The sequence below is a fragment of the Macrotis lagotis genome, chromosome 7 (assembly GCF_037893015.1).
Source record: "Macrotis lagotis isolate mMagLag1 chromosome 7, bilby.v1.9.chrom.fasta, whole genome shotgun sequence".
Taxonomy (NCBI): domain Eukaryota; kingdom Metazoa; phylum Chordata; class Mammalia; order Peramelemorphia; family Peramelidae; genus Macrotis; species Macrotis lagotis.
In genome coordinates, this window is record NC_133664.1 from 127,036,263 (window position 1) to 127,049,376 (window position 13,114).

A 13,114-nucleotide genomic window follows, 5' to 3' on the forward strand; every position below is an offset into this window, starting at 1 on the left:
ACCTCAAGAAAAATAAAGTGAGGAAAAAAGTATGCTTAAGTCTATATTCAGAGACCATCAGTTCTGTCTTTGAGATAGGTAGTATTCTTTATCAGAACTTTATCAGAATTCCTTCAGAGTTCCCTTGGGTCACAGCATTGCTGAGAGAAGGTGGTCCTTTACAGCTGATCATTTTAAAGTACATTTCCCATTGCATCTCCTCATGTAAGTTTTTTACTGAGAACACTGTTTTCATTATTTCCTATAACAGAATAGCATTTCATCCCAGTCACATTCCATAATTTATTCAACCATTCCCCAACCACTGGGCATCCCCTCAATCTCCAGCTCCCCACCACCAGAAAAGAGCTTCTATAAATATCCATATCCATATCCATACATATGTATAATAGGAAGAAAAAAAATTGTGTGTTTGTGTGTGTGTGTGAGCATAGTTCAAAAATTGCTCCACAGAATTATCGAATCATTTCACAACTCCTCCAATAGTGAATCAGTCTCAATTTCCCTACAATCCTTTCAACATTTGTGATTTTCTCCTTCTGTCCTATTAGCCAATCCAATAGATATAAGATGGTACTTCAGAATTATTTCATCCCACATTTCTCTTATCAATGGTGTATTAGGAATTTTTAAAAAATGATTTAAATTGATTACATTGATAACCTCATCTGAACACTCTACATCTCTTGATCATTAAATTAGGGGAATGGCTCTTATTTTTTATAAATTTGACTCAGTTCCATATGTTTGAGAAATGAGGGCTTTAGCAGAGAAATTTGTTTCAATATTTTCTCCACATTTGCTGCTGCTATCTTTCTCCATCCTATCCTCCATCCCCATTTATTCTATTCTCTCTCTCCTTTCATCTTGCCCTTCCTCAAAAGTGTTTTGCATCTGACTACCCCCTCCCTTTTATCACCTTTACACATTCCCCCTTCCCCCTTTCTCCCATTCTACTTTCCTGTTTACCTTTTTATGCTTCACTTGAGTCTTATATTTGAAGGTCAAACTTTGTGTTCAGCTCTGGTTGTTTCATCAGGAAAGTTTGAAAGTTCCCTACTTCATTGAATATTCATCTTTTTCCCTGAAAGAGGATGCTCAGTTTTTCTGAGTAGTTGATTCTTAGTTGTAAGCTAAACTCCTTTGCCTTCTGGAATATCATATTTCGAGCCCCACAAGCCCTTAAAGTAAAAGCTGCTAAATCCTGTATTATCCTGACTGTGGCTCCACAGTATTTTCTCCTTGATTTGAGAATTCTGAAATTTGGTTATAATATTCCTGGCAATTTTCATTTCTGGAGATGATTGGTAGATTTTTTCAATATCTATTTTACCCTCTGCTTCTAGGATATCAGGATTTGATAATTTCTTGGTAACTGATATCTAGGCTTTTTTGTTTGGTCATGATTTTCAAGTAGTCCAATAATTTTTAAATTATCTCTCCTGGAGCTGTTTTCTTTTTCAGTTGTTTTTTCCAATAAGATAATTCACATTTTCTTCTAGTTCTTCATCTTTTGATTTAGTTTATTATGTCTTGATTTCTCACAAAGTTATAGCATCTCTTAACTCCATTCTATATTTTAAGGAATTATTTTTTTTCAGAGAGTTTTTGTTTATCCTTTTCTATCTGGACAATTCTGCTTTTTTAAAGTATTCTTCTCATTTACTTTTGGGTCACCTTTTCCATTTGGTTCAAACTGGTTTTTAAGATATTTTCTTCAGGATTTTTTGGTATCTGCCTTTACCTAGTTCCTGACTCAGTTTTCATGACTTTCTCACATAGCTCCCATTTCTCTTCCCAATTTTTCCTCTACCTTTCTGGATTTTCAAAATCTTTTTTCAGCATTTCCATAGCCTGAGATCAATTTGTATTTTTCTTAGAGGCTTTGGATGCAGAAGCTTTGACTTTGTTATCTTCTTCTGAGTGTGTATTTTGATTTTCCATAGGACCACAGTAATTGTCAAAGGTTGGATTTTTTTGCTCATTTCCCCACACATGACTTGATTTTAACTCTTTGTTAAGGTGGGCTCCTGCTTCCTGGGTGGAGGATGCATTGTCTTAAGCTTTTGAGCATTTTTGCATCTGTTTTCAGAGATACCTCCAAGGACTTGTAGGTTCTCAACTTTTCTAAGGTCTATGAGAGGCTCTGACTACTCTCCTGGCCTGTGCTCTGGTCTGTGGATGACCACAAGCCCTCCCCTCTGCTCTGAAACTGTGAAAAGTGTCTTTATTCTGCTGCTCTGTGGTGCTTCTGCTCCTTTTCCTGAGACTGGGATCCCAGATTTCATCTGGATCTAAATATGGGCAAAGCAACAGAGTTCTGTCCCAGGGATAGAAAAGAGACCTCTGTAATCTCCCCTGATCCCCTTATTGTCTTTGGACTGAGCATTCTGGAAGCAGCTGCTAGGTGGCTCCAATAGCCTGCTCCTGGTCCTCTGGGGCCAGGTCTGCATTGGGGCCTGCCTTAGACTGGGCTCTGTTCCCAATCTGGTATGGCAGTTTTCTGGCTCACTTTCCCAGTTGTATTTGGCAATCCCTGAGTTGAGAGGTCTGGAAACTCCTACCACTGCCATGGACCCAGGTATCCCATGGTCTTTTCCTGGGTGGTTGAAGGCAGTTCACTCCAGAGCAGCCTGGGTTGTGCTGCAGGCCCTTTCTAACCCCAGTGTAATAGACCCATCCTTCCGTTCTTCCTCATTGTCTTAGACTAGAAAATTGTTTCACTCAGTCTTTGTGTGGGTTCTGTCACTCAAGAATTTAGTTAGAATCATTATTTAAAGGTATTTGGAGTTGTTTTGGGGAAAGCTCTGGGAAGTCCCTGCCTTTATTCTGCCATCTTCAATGGCTTATTTTTTAAAGTAATTATTGTTATTATTATTATTAATAATAACAATATGCAGCTAGGTGGCTTAGTGGATAAAGCATCAGGGACTAGAATCAGGAAGACCTAAATTCAACTTTGTCCTCAAAGATTGAATAGCTTTGTGATATGGGAAAATCACTTAATTTCTTTTTGTCTTAATCTACTGGGAAAAAACCCAACACACTACTTCAGTGTCTTTGCCAAGAAAACCCCGTGAGCAGCATGGTCCCCAGGGTCATGAAGAGTTAGACAAAAACGAATGACAGAACAATAACAATAACAATAGTTTCTATATTTTATATTGGGCCCATTATATTGTGGTAAGTGCTTTATAATTGCTTTCTCACTTGTTCCTCACAACCCTTGGAGGTAGGTGTTATTAATATTACAATTTTAAAGATGAAGAAACAACAGAGATTAAGTGACTGATCCAAGGTCACACAGATAGTAAGTGTCTGATGCTATATTTGAATTCAGTTCTTTTTAAGAACTCTATGCCCAGAGATGTTTATCAACTATATTATCTAGCTCCATGTTGAGGAAGATGTTAATCCATTGTATTTTGCCCTAGTCAGACCAAATGGAAGTCATTGTTTCAATTCCAGGTGCCATTCTTTTTAGGTTGAACGTTAAGAAAATAACCTCTACATATAAGAAAAAGAGAAAGATGAGAAGGGTACAAATATTTATGAAGCATCTACTAGGTATCTATCTGACATTTTGCTAATAAGGTGAAAGTACTAGAGATAAATTAAGACACATATAAAATCCCACAGCATCTTTATATCCTTGTCTGCTAATTTGGCATAAAATCACTCATTTAGAAAAAATATTTGCTGATAAACAGAAGGAAATAAAATGGATGAGAGACTGCTCAATTCCTTTTCAATTGACAACTTTACAGACCGAAAAAAACAAACATTAATTCAACAAGGAAAAGTATACATAATATAAATAAAGAATTTCACTCCCAGTCCTAGGCAACTGGGTGGTGCAATGTATAGAGCACTGGGACTGGGGTTGGGAAGACTTCTCTTCCTGAGTTCAAATCCAGCCTCAGACACTTAACATATCACTTAACTGTTTGTCTCAGTTTCCTCATCTGTAAAATGAACTAGAAAAGGAAATGACAAAACCACTCCAATATCTTTGACAAGAAAATCCCATCTGGGTTCCTGAAAAGTCAGAGGCAACTGAAATGACTAAACTACAAACAACAATGACCTAGGCACTGCTATCTATATTGGACAAGTCACCTAACCCTGATTGCCTTGCGCCCAGGGCCATCTCTAGTCTGAGTCCCAGGCCACTAGACTCAGATGACTCTGGAGGAGAAAGTGAGGCTGGTGACTCAGCACAGCATCCCCTCACTCAAATCCAATTCATGTACTTGCCATGGCATCTCTTCCCTGACATTGTGGACTTCTTCAAAAAATGAAGGACACTGGGGCGGCTAGTTGGCACAGTGGATAGAGCACTGGCCCTGCAGTCAGGGGTACCTGAGTTCAAATCCTGCATAAGACACTTAATAATTACCTAGCTGTGTGGCCTTGAGCAAGCCACTTAACCCCATTTACCTTGCAAAAACCTAAAAACAAGCAAAAACAATGAAGGACAAACATTATAAACCAATAATATAGCAGTGTTTTTGTTAAGGCTTCATCTTATGTTTGCCATTGTTATTCTTTTCCTCTCCCAACATATTATATAAAGAAGCCAACAAAAGCAAATCTTTATTTATTAGAAGTATTGGGATACAAACCACATAGTACCAGTTCAAATATTTATGAATAGAAACAAGTGAATTGTATCTCAGAGTCATTACCCACACATAACCATTTCAGTTTTGCTGAGTTCTTTCAAACCTCGATTCATTGGAATGTGAAACATGTCCAATATGCACAAGGGAGAAAATGAGTTATTTATGTTGTCCTATTTCCAGTATTACAAGTATTAACATTTCATCTCAAACTTGAATCATCAAATAAAAATATCTGGCAGCACTAATTAGATCTCTCCTGGCCTTCGATCTTCCTGCTTGTATGCCAGATCTTTCTGCCATTTCTGTCAGTTTCATTAGAAGGCTAACGCTTTAAATAATAGTATTTGGCATGTACACATCTGTCAAAATTCATTATTCCTTCTGTACATAAATGTACCTCCTGCCTGTTGACTAACTGCCAAGAATTTTTTTCCCTGTGAAATTCACAAGTTGGAAATAAACAAATTAAAACTGAACAAATTTCTATCTATTCCAAAATCCTTCATAAAATAGTTTCTTTTCTTATTATGAAAGGAGAAAAATGGCACCACAGTTATAAAAGTCCATCTATGAATAGTTTATGTATAAATGATCTCTCTCTTTATACATAAAATTCTGATTCACAAATCACAAGCATTAAACATAAAACTGAAGGGCAAGCCTAATTTCCTCCTGTAGTCACATCAAACCCATCGCCAGGCTGTCTGAAGAAGCAGTGATTGGTCAGCAGTGATTGACTATCGTGGACAAAAGGCAGCGATGCTCTCAATAGTCAGAGGAGGGAGCTGCTCCCCACAGGATTCCTCACCTGGACTGGTACATGAAAATTGTTCCTGGAAACCCAAAGGAATCAGAGCCCACATCTCATCAAGACACAGCCTCCAAAAGACAATGTCACATTTGTGAACTGGCAAGAAGAATTGGGCTAGTGATAACCTCAGGGAGGAGGGTGGAGAGAGGCGGAGGGAGGCAGAAGGCATTTCTTCATACTCTTCCATTGTAGAGTCATCAAAGACTCCTAGTATGTGTGATTCATTTGGTGACTAGATAGTATATTGTTTAGATTGCTTGAATTGAAATTAGACAGATTTGAGTTTAAATATTGCCTATGTATGGTTCTGAGAAAGTCACTTAGTTTCTTTCTACCTCAATATCTTCATCTGTTATTTGGGCATAATAATAGTCAATGAAAATTTATTAGGGTCAGGTATTATGCTAATATAATACCTACTTCACAAAGTTGTTTTGTCAGGATCAAAGAAAATAACAAGTGTAAAATTATTTTCAAACTTTAAAATGCTAAATTTCTAGGTTATTATTTGGAGCAGAAAAAAGTATTTTGGAGATCACCTTCCATGCCTTAGCTCCTATTTTACAGGTGAGGCAGCTAAGGACTGAGATATGTGACTTAGCTTATTATTATTTGGCTAATAAATGGCATTACATTGATTTGATTCCATTGTCTTCTGTCTTCTGACTCCAGGCCACTCCATTCCGCCACTCTACCTCTTCATTGCAAGAGTTAAGTTTCTTTATCACAGCTCTGAATCTATTGTCCTCAGATGCTCTAATACATGTGTGATCTCATCAATGAGGGTATTCTCTCCCTCAGTGAAAACCACATCCCATCGGTGCCTGTCTTTCCTATAGGGCTCTTGTTCTTGTCTTCCCATAAATTCACCAATAGTGCATCCAACTTTCCAGAATCCTTCCTCCCTTTTTCTTGATATCACCAGGATACTAGTGAAGCCCAGGAACTGTCACATTAGTCATCTCTTGCTCCTTCCACATAACCATGGCCACCTTCATTTTTACTCAGACCTTTTTTTCTTGATGACATTCTTTCCACAATTTCTTCTCCTTAATTATTTGTTTTTAATGTGTTTCAGCCTACTCACACCTCCTCCTTACCCTTAAGGTGGACCTCAATTAAAATTCTTCCATGACTACAAGATTCCATGACCACCAGGCTTATGGCAGTGATACTGAGAAAGCTTGATGGTATTAAGAAAATGAACCTTTGTTTCAGGGAGAAGCTCCTGAATGTCATGATGTTCATAAGTGCACTGAAAAGAACACTGGACCTGGAATTTCAGGACTTGAGTTCAAATCCTTAATCTTTTACTTACATATTATCACTTATATATAATATATAAATTGCATATTTCATTTGACCTTGAACTAGTCATTTAAACTGCTCTTGCCCTCAATTTTCTCACCTATAAAATGAGGCTGTTGTACTTGACTTTTCAGATCCAAATCTATAAAATTATGAGGCTCTAAGTAGAGAAAGCTAGCCATTGAGGTAGTTGCTCATTCAATTCAGGTGATCCCAGCACATATTCTGAAGATATTTGATTTGATTTTCTAGATAGAAAACTGCCTTTATAGTATGTCCACATAAGGGCTAACTTTCACCACTGCTGAACTTAAATTTAAGATGCTTAGTGACCCTAGGTGCTGGGAGACAGTCAGAAAAGTGGGCCTGGCCATGGAATTTGATATCTGGGCTTTATAACCCTTTTCCCAAAGGCCCAGAAACAGATCTGTGGACAGAGACTTTCTAAGTGTAAAGCCTATTTTAGTCTACTTTTTAAGGGTAGAGTCTACTTTAGTCTACTTTAAAAAATGTTTTCTATGGTATTGACAGTTGCTGCCTTCTTACAGCATATTTCTTCCTCTTAATCATTTTTCTTCCCCTTTAACTCTGAGATGGAACCATCAAAGACTTTATTTCATATTTAAAGCATTGTGTATATCCCATGAATATTTAATAATTGTAATAATTCTTTTGAATCTTGGGAAGAATGGAATACACTTTCAATGTCTATAATTGTATCATCTATTTCTATCCTTGTTTTCTTTCACTATAACCCTAATATACTAGTTTGTTATTGTGAGATTCCTCTTGTGGAGGTTGCTACAGGTAACTTACCTTCATGGTCATTAGACCTGGAACTCAGAATTACTGAGCACAAGGCAAATATCATAAACTACACTTGGGAAAACAGCATAAAGTTAGGGCAGGGGTGGGGCTGGGGAACAATAGAGAGGAGGAAAGGAACTTACTTTACCTGGTATCTATTTTGAGAGCAGGAACTGTTTACAATTTGTGGTACCTATCCTCAACTAATCTAGATTCTAACACAAAGTAGGGACTTAAGAAATGATTATTGATTCATGGTTGACCAGATAAAAATTCATGTTACTAAAGGACTGAGCAACTAACTGGAGCTGTGCCAGTCCTGGAGTCAGGAAGATTAGCATTTAAATCTGGCCTTTGACAGCTGTGTCACCCCTAGGAAAGTCATTTAACCATGTTTGCCTCATTTTCTTCATTTGTACAATGAGCTAGACCAGGAAACGACAAACCACTCCAGTATCTTTGCCAAGAAAACCCCAATGGGGTCTTGACTGAGTCCAACAAAGGACTGAAGGTTCCTGTGGATAAGCTTTGATCACCTGGCCTTGAATTCTGACAACCACTTTTGTATTGGAAATAGAGGGAGTATTGCACAGTGGAAAACCAGTTTCATTTAATCAGAGGATCCTTCTTCAAATCACTGTCCTGCTACTAACTACCAGTGCAACCTTGGTCATGTTTCTTAGCTTCTCTGGTCCTCAGTTCTTCACCTATGAAATGAGGGGTATAATAGATGGAAACTCATCTATAAATGTACAATGACATGTTAATATTAGCATCAGTGGAGTTAGTTGATATGTCTTTACTCCATTGAGTAAATAAGTTACCTATTAAACCACAACTTCATTGTTATAGTTGATTGTTTTTTAATCAAGAAAAATATCTGAAAAAGACACATGAAATGTTTTGTATAAAATAAAGGAATATATCTATTGCATACATTCCAAAATTTATATTTGGGCTGCTGGCTTTCAGGGCACACCAAAATAATAGAATCTGGGCACTATTTTCTCTACAAATTCAAAAATCTGTCCACCATATTCTTGCACATAAAAGGAAAAGAAAACTATAAAGCTTAGAGTGAATAGCATAGGATTAGATATCTAAACTAGACTCATAACACATTGCAAATGAAAGGTACTTTATAGATTATAGAATCCAACTCCCTCATTTTTACATACAAGGTATCTCAAAAGTCTTAGTGCAGTGTTAAATTATTAAAACCTAACACTATATTAAGATTTTTTTTGGGACACCTTGAATGAAGAAACAGACACATTGAGTTTAACATCTATATGGTCTTAGATTCATCATTTAATATCACTAAGTTTTACTTTATACAATTGAGCAATGATGTGAACAGAAAATGAGCTAATAGATGTGGAAAACATTTTGAAAAGTTAAAGTGCTCTATAAATATTAGATATTATGATTATTAAAATGGAAGCCATTCAGATGGAAAATACATGGTGTAATACGATGGGGATACAAGAGGAAAAGGAAGAAAATCAGGTCAGAGGTACACTGGGCCACTAATGATTATTTTGGGCCTGTTCTCCCCATATTCTTTTTGGTTCCAAGTTTCCTCAGGATAGTGGGAAAAAATTACTTCATAGGAATTTTGTTGCTATGTATAATCTGTTTTATTTGTTTTCTCAGTTCATTCCCAATAAAATTGGAAATGGCTCCAAGTCAGAATTTAAAGCAAATTTGTGCAAAAACAGACAAAAGTAAAAATTTTGCTAAAGAGTATTTTTGAGAGCTTTTGAATTTATTATAGTAGGACTTTTGTTTGCACAACTTGAAAAAAACTAAATCACTCAATTCTGGAGTAGGGGTGCAAAAAGAAACCTGTGAAAGTGGATGTTTTGAATCCTATAGACTAGAAGTGTTCAATATTAAACCCTATTTTACTCTTGTCAGTTCATAGGATTGACATTAGAAGGGACATTCTAAATTAATAGTATTAAAACTAAAAGCAAAACAAAACATCACCATAATCCTCCCTGTAAATCACATAATTTACTTAGAAAACCTCAAGTTAGCATTATCTATGTTATATGATACTATTTATTTTGTTAAACATTTTCCAATTACATTTTAATCAGGTTCAGGTTAGTGAGCTTGACACCTGTTCTTAATTATGTAATTCAATCCTTTTATTGTACAGAGAAGGAAATTATCCCCCAGAAGTTAAGTGCCTTGAAAGAGGTGGCATTGCTAATATGTAAGAGTTGGGATTCGAATCTATGTCCCTTGATTTCATATCTAGTACTTTTTCCACTTTACTATTGTAAATCAAATTTCACTTATAAACTAAAATGCTGACTTGAAGTATGTGTTGTGACTTGAAGTATGTATCTACTGAATGACATTTCTCTCTCTCTCTCTCTCTCTCTCTCTCTCTCTCTCTCTCTCTCTTTCCTCTCTCCCTTGTACTTTAGTACTTTATTTGGAAAATGAAAACTTCAGGTAAATTGTATATAGGTAAATTATAAAGTTAGATTTTCCCATAGAAGTGTTACATTGACTTCAGATCATCTATATTCTCAATCTCTATATTTTCAATCCTTAGAAGAGAGTCAAAATTCTGATTTATAGTTCTAGAATTAAAAGTGACCTCTATCCTGAAAAATTGAAGAAGGGGTCACTGGTAACTGAGTATGATTGGAGTCAGAGAGCTTCTGCTAATAGACCTCATATATGTTAACATATCATGACACAGCTTTACAAAGGAAAAATAGGGCAGACTTTTATAACAAGCAGAGCTGTCCAACCATGAAATAAATGGGCAGCCATGTGTGGTAGTAAAATCCCATATTTAGACCTCCTCAAGAAGACATTGAATTGGCAGATGTGGTCACACACACACACACACACACACACACAAACACATGCCAACATACACCTATAGTCCCTGCTATTGGGGAGACTGGTGGATCATGTGAGCATTTGGAGTATTGACCTGCAGCTGTGCTCTGGCCAATCCACCATTTTTCATTATTTGGGAGAAATAGGGTCAGCACCTTCCACCCCCACCTCCATCCCCAAGAGGGAGACAGGTTGCTCAAAGAGGGGCAAATCACCCTGGAGAAAAATGGAGCAGGTCAAAGCTGCCAAAATTAGCAGTGGGTGAGAGCTATAAGTGGCTTCTGTACTTTCAGCTTGAGAGAGACAAGGGAGACCTAGTCTCATAAAAAGATAGAGAAAATGAGAGAGTGAGAGATTGCATGATTACATATCAGGGATATTATATAAAGTATTCCTGTATTGGATATGGGGTTGGATTAAATAATCTTTAACATCCCTTTCAATGCTAAGATCTATGGGGGGTTTTTGGTAAGTAAATAATTAGAACTTTTTAAATCATTTAATTTCATTTGACTCATTGTAGAGAAGACTATTAAAAACATTCACATATTATTTTTATTTTGCTTTAAGAGGTTCATATAAATTAACCTTGACTTTCACTGTGCTTTAAAATGATTCACATCAAGCATAAATGCCATATGCTTAATAAAAACAGACTCATTGATCTTCAAATAGCCCTGATAACAAACAGGGTATCCTTTGTTGGGTTTAATGGTATGAAATTGCTTGGGGTGGCTAGGTAGCTAGTTGGCACAGTGGAAAGAGCACCAGCTCTGGAATCAGGAGTACCTGAGTTCAACTCTGGCCTCAGACACTTAATAAGACACTCAGACACTAGCTGTGTGGCTTTGGGCAAGCCACTTAACCCCATTGCCTTGAAAAAAAAGCCCTAAAAATTGCTTGAAGTTTCAAACTTCAGTATTTTAATATTTTTCAAAGATACAGGCTTTTAAAAAACAGATGGATCTAAAAATTGGGTGGGCCTGAAATGTCAAATAATAAAATGTATAACCATGAAAATGTGGAATTTGAATGCAAGGAACTCTATCAACACTATCTGTCCTAACCACATATACTGCAGTGAAATTGAAAATAATGCATTACAAAGACATTCATCCCCAAAGCCTAATTCAATCTATGATAAGGCGTTTAGGGAAGCTCATTACCACCTTCAGATCCCTTAGGTGCTGCTTAGGGAACTACAAGTTCTTCATATTCAATAACTCATTCCCATTGTCCATATTCTAAATGCTCTAAAAGTCTGTGCCCTTAACATATTGACCCAAAATGATATTTCATGGATTCCAAATGTTTTCTTCACAATAATAATAATAGCTGATGTATTTAAAGATTTCTAGAGCACTTTACATTTGTATTTGTATTTCACAACAGTTCAGATATAATTAACCCCATTTTACAGATGAAGAAACTGAGGCTTGTTAAGTGACTCACCATAGTCATAAATTGGATAAGTGATAGAAGAGGAATTTGACCCCAATTCTTTCCTGATTCCAGTCCCAGCATGCTCTATCCATTATATCAACTGTCCCCATTATATACAATAAAATATACATTTTAAAAATCTTATTTAAATTTTTAATTAACTCTATTTCAACTTCTCAACTGCCCCAACAACAGCAAATGCTATCATTTGTGAATGCAGATCTTGCACACCCCTTTAAAATGTTCATTATTTTTATTACATTAAATATATACATGATATAAGTTTAATATCTCTCCTAGGATCAGGGAATACTGTATCTGGCTTTGGGTCATTGACATTCACAGCTCTGGAATTGCATTGTTACTCAAAGGCTTTATACTTAATATAGTACAGTACTTAGGGTCTAGCCAGAATTTAGTTTATATATTGTCCACATTACTTTTTCCTTATGTAGAAATTTTAGCAGGATAGTTTTACTCATTGATGGATTTAACAGGTCATTAATCAAATTATCATTATCAATTTTTATTTCTTTGGTTAAAAAAGGAAGGTAAAGCAGAGCAACCAAGCATGAAATTGCACAATGTGATGCTGAGCTTCAGCCTAATGTATCTGAGAAGCTGCATTCCCTTCCAATAAGTTTTAACCTAATGTGAAACTGCACCTGGGATTTCATGACTGTAGGGACATTACCACCATGGAATACTTCTCTCCTGATGTGGGTCTGCAACTCTTGCCTCTCTGAATATAGCTGTTGAATGTTGTCAATAATTTTGGTAAATAAGTGGCTATGTCTTATATCCTCAATAACACAAATACATAAAGTGTAATCGCAAATAAACTAATTCATTTAAGCCAATAGTAACCAGAAATCAGCTAAGTTATACAGATTAGAATAAATCAGACAATAAATTACATGCATGAGCTCTTCCATTGAGAATGAAATGTTACATCTTTTAATTTATGGTTGACCTCTAATGCATATAGTTACATTTTCCTTGATTTCTCTTTATTTTCTTGTCAGCATAAGAGAACAGCAAATCTCTTGGGGTTGGATCCTGACAGATCTGCCTTGGCAGATCTGTTCTTGTAAAAAATTTTCTCCCCCCCCCCCCCCGCCAAGAATTCCAAGTCTTCTACAGGGGAGGCTCATGGCAGCTCTGGCAACCCAAGGTCCCCAACTGCAACCATGCATTGAATTCACAGTGAGAGAGAACATCTAGCTTTGTTTGATTTCAACTTTGAGCTATC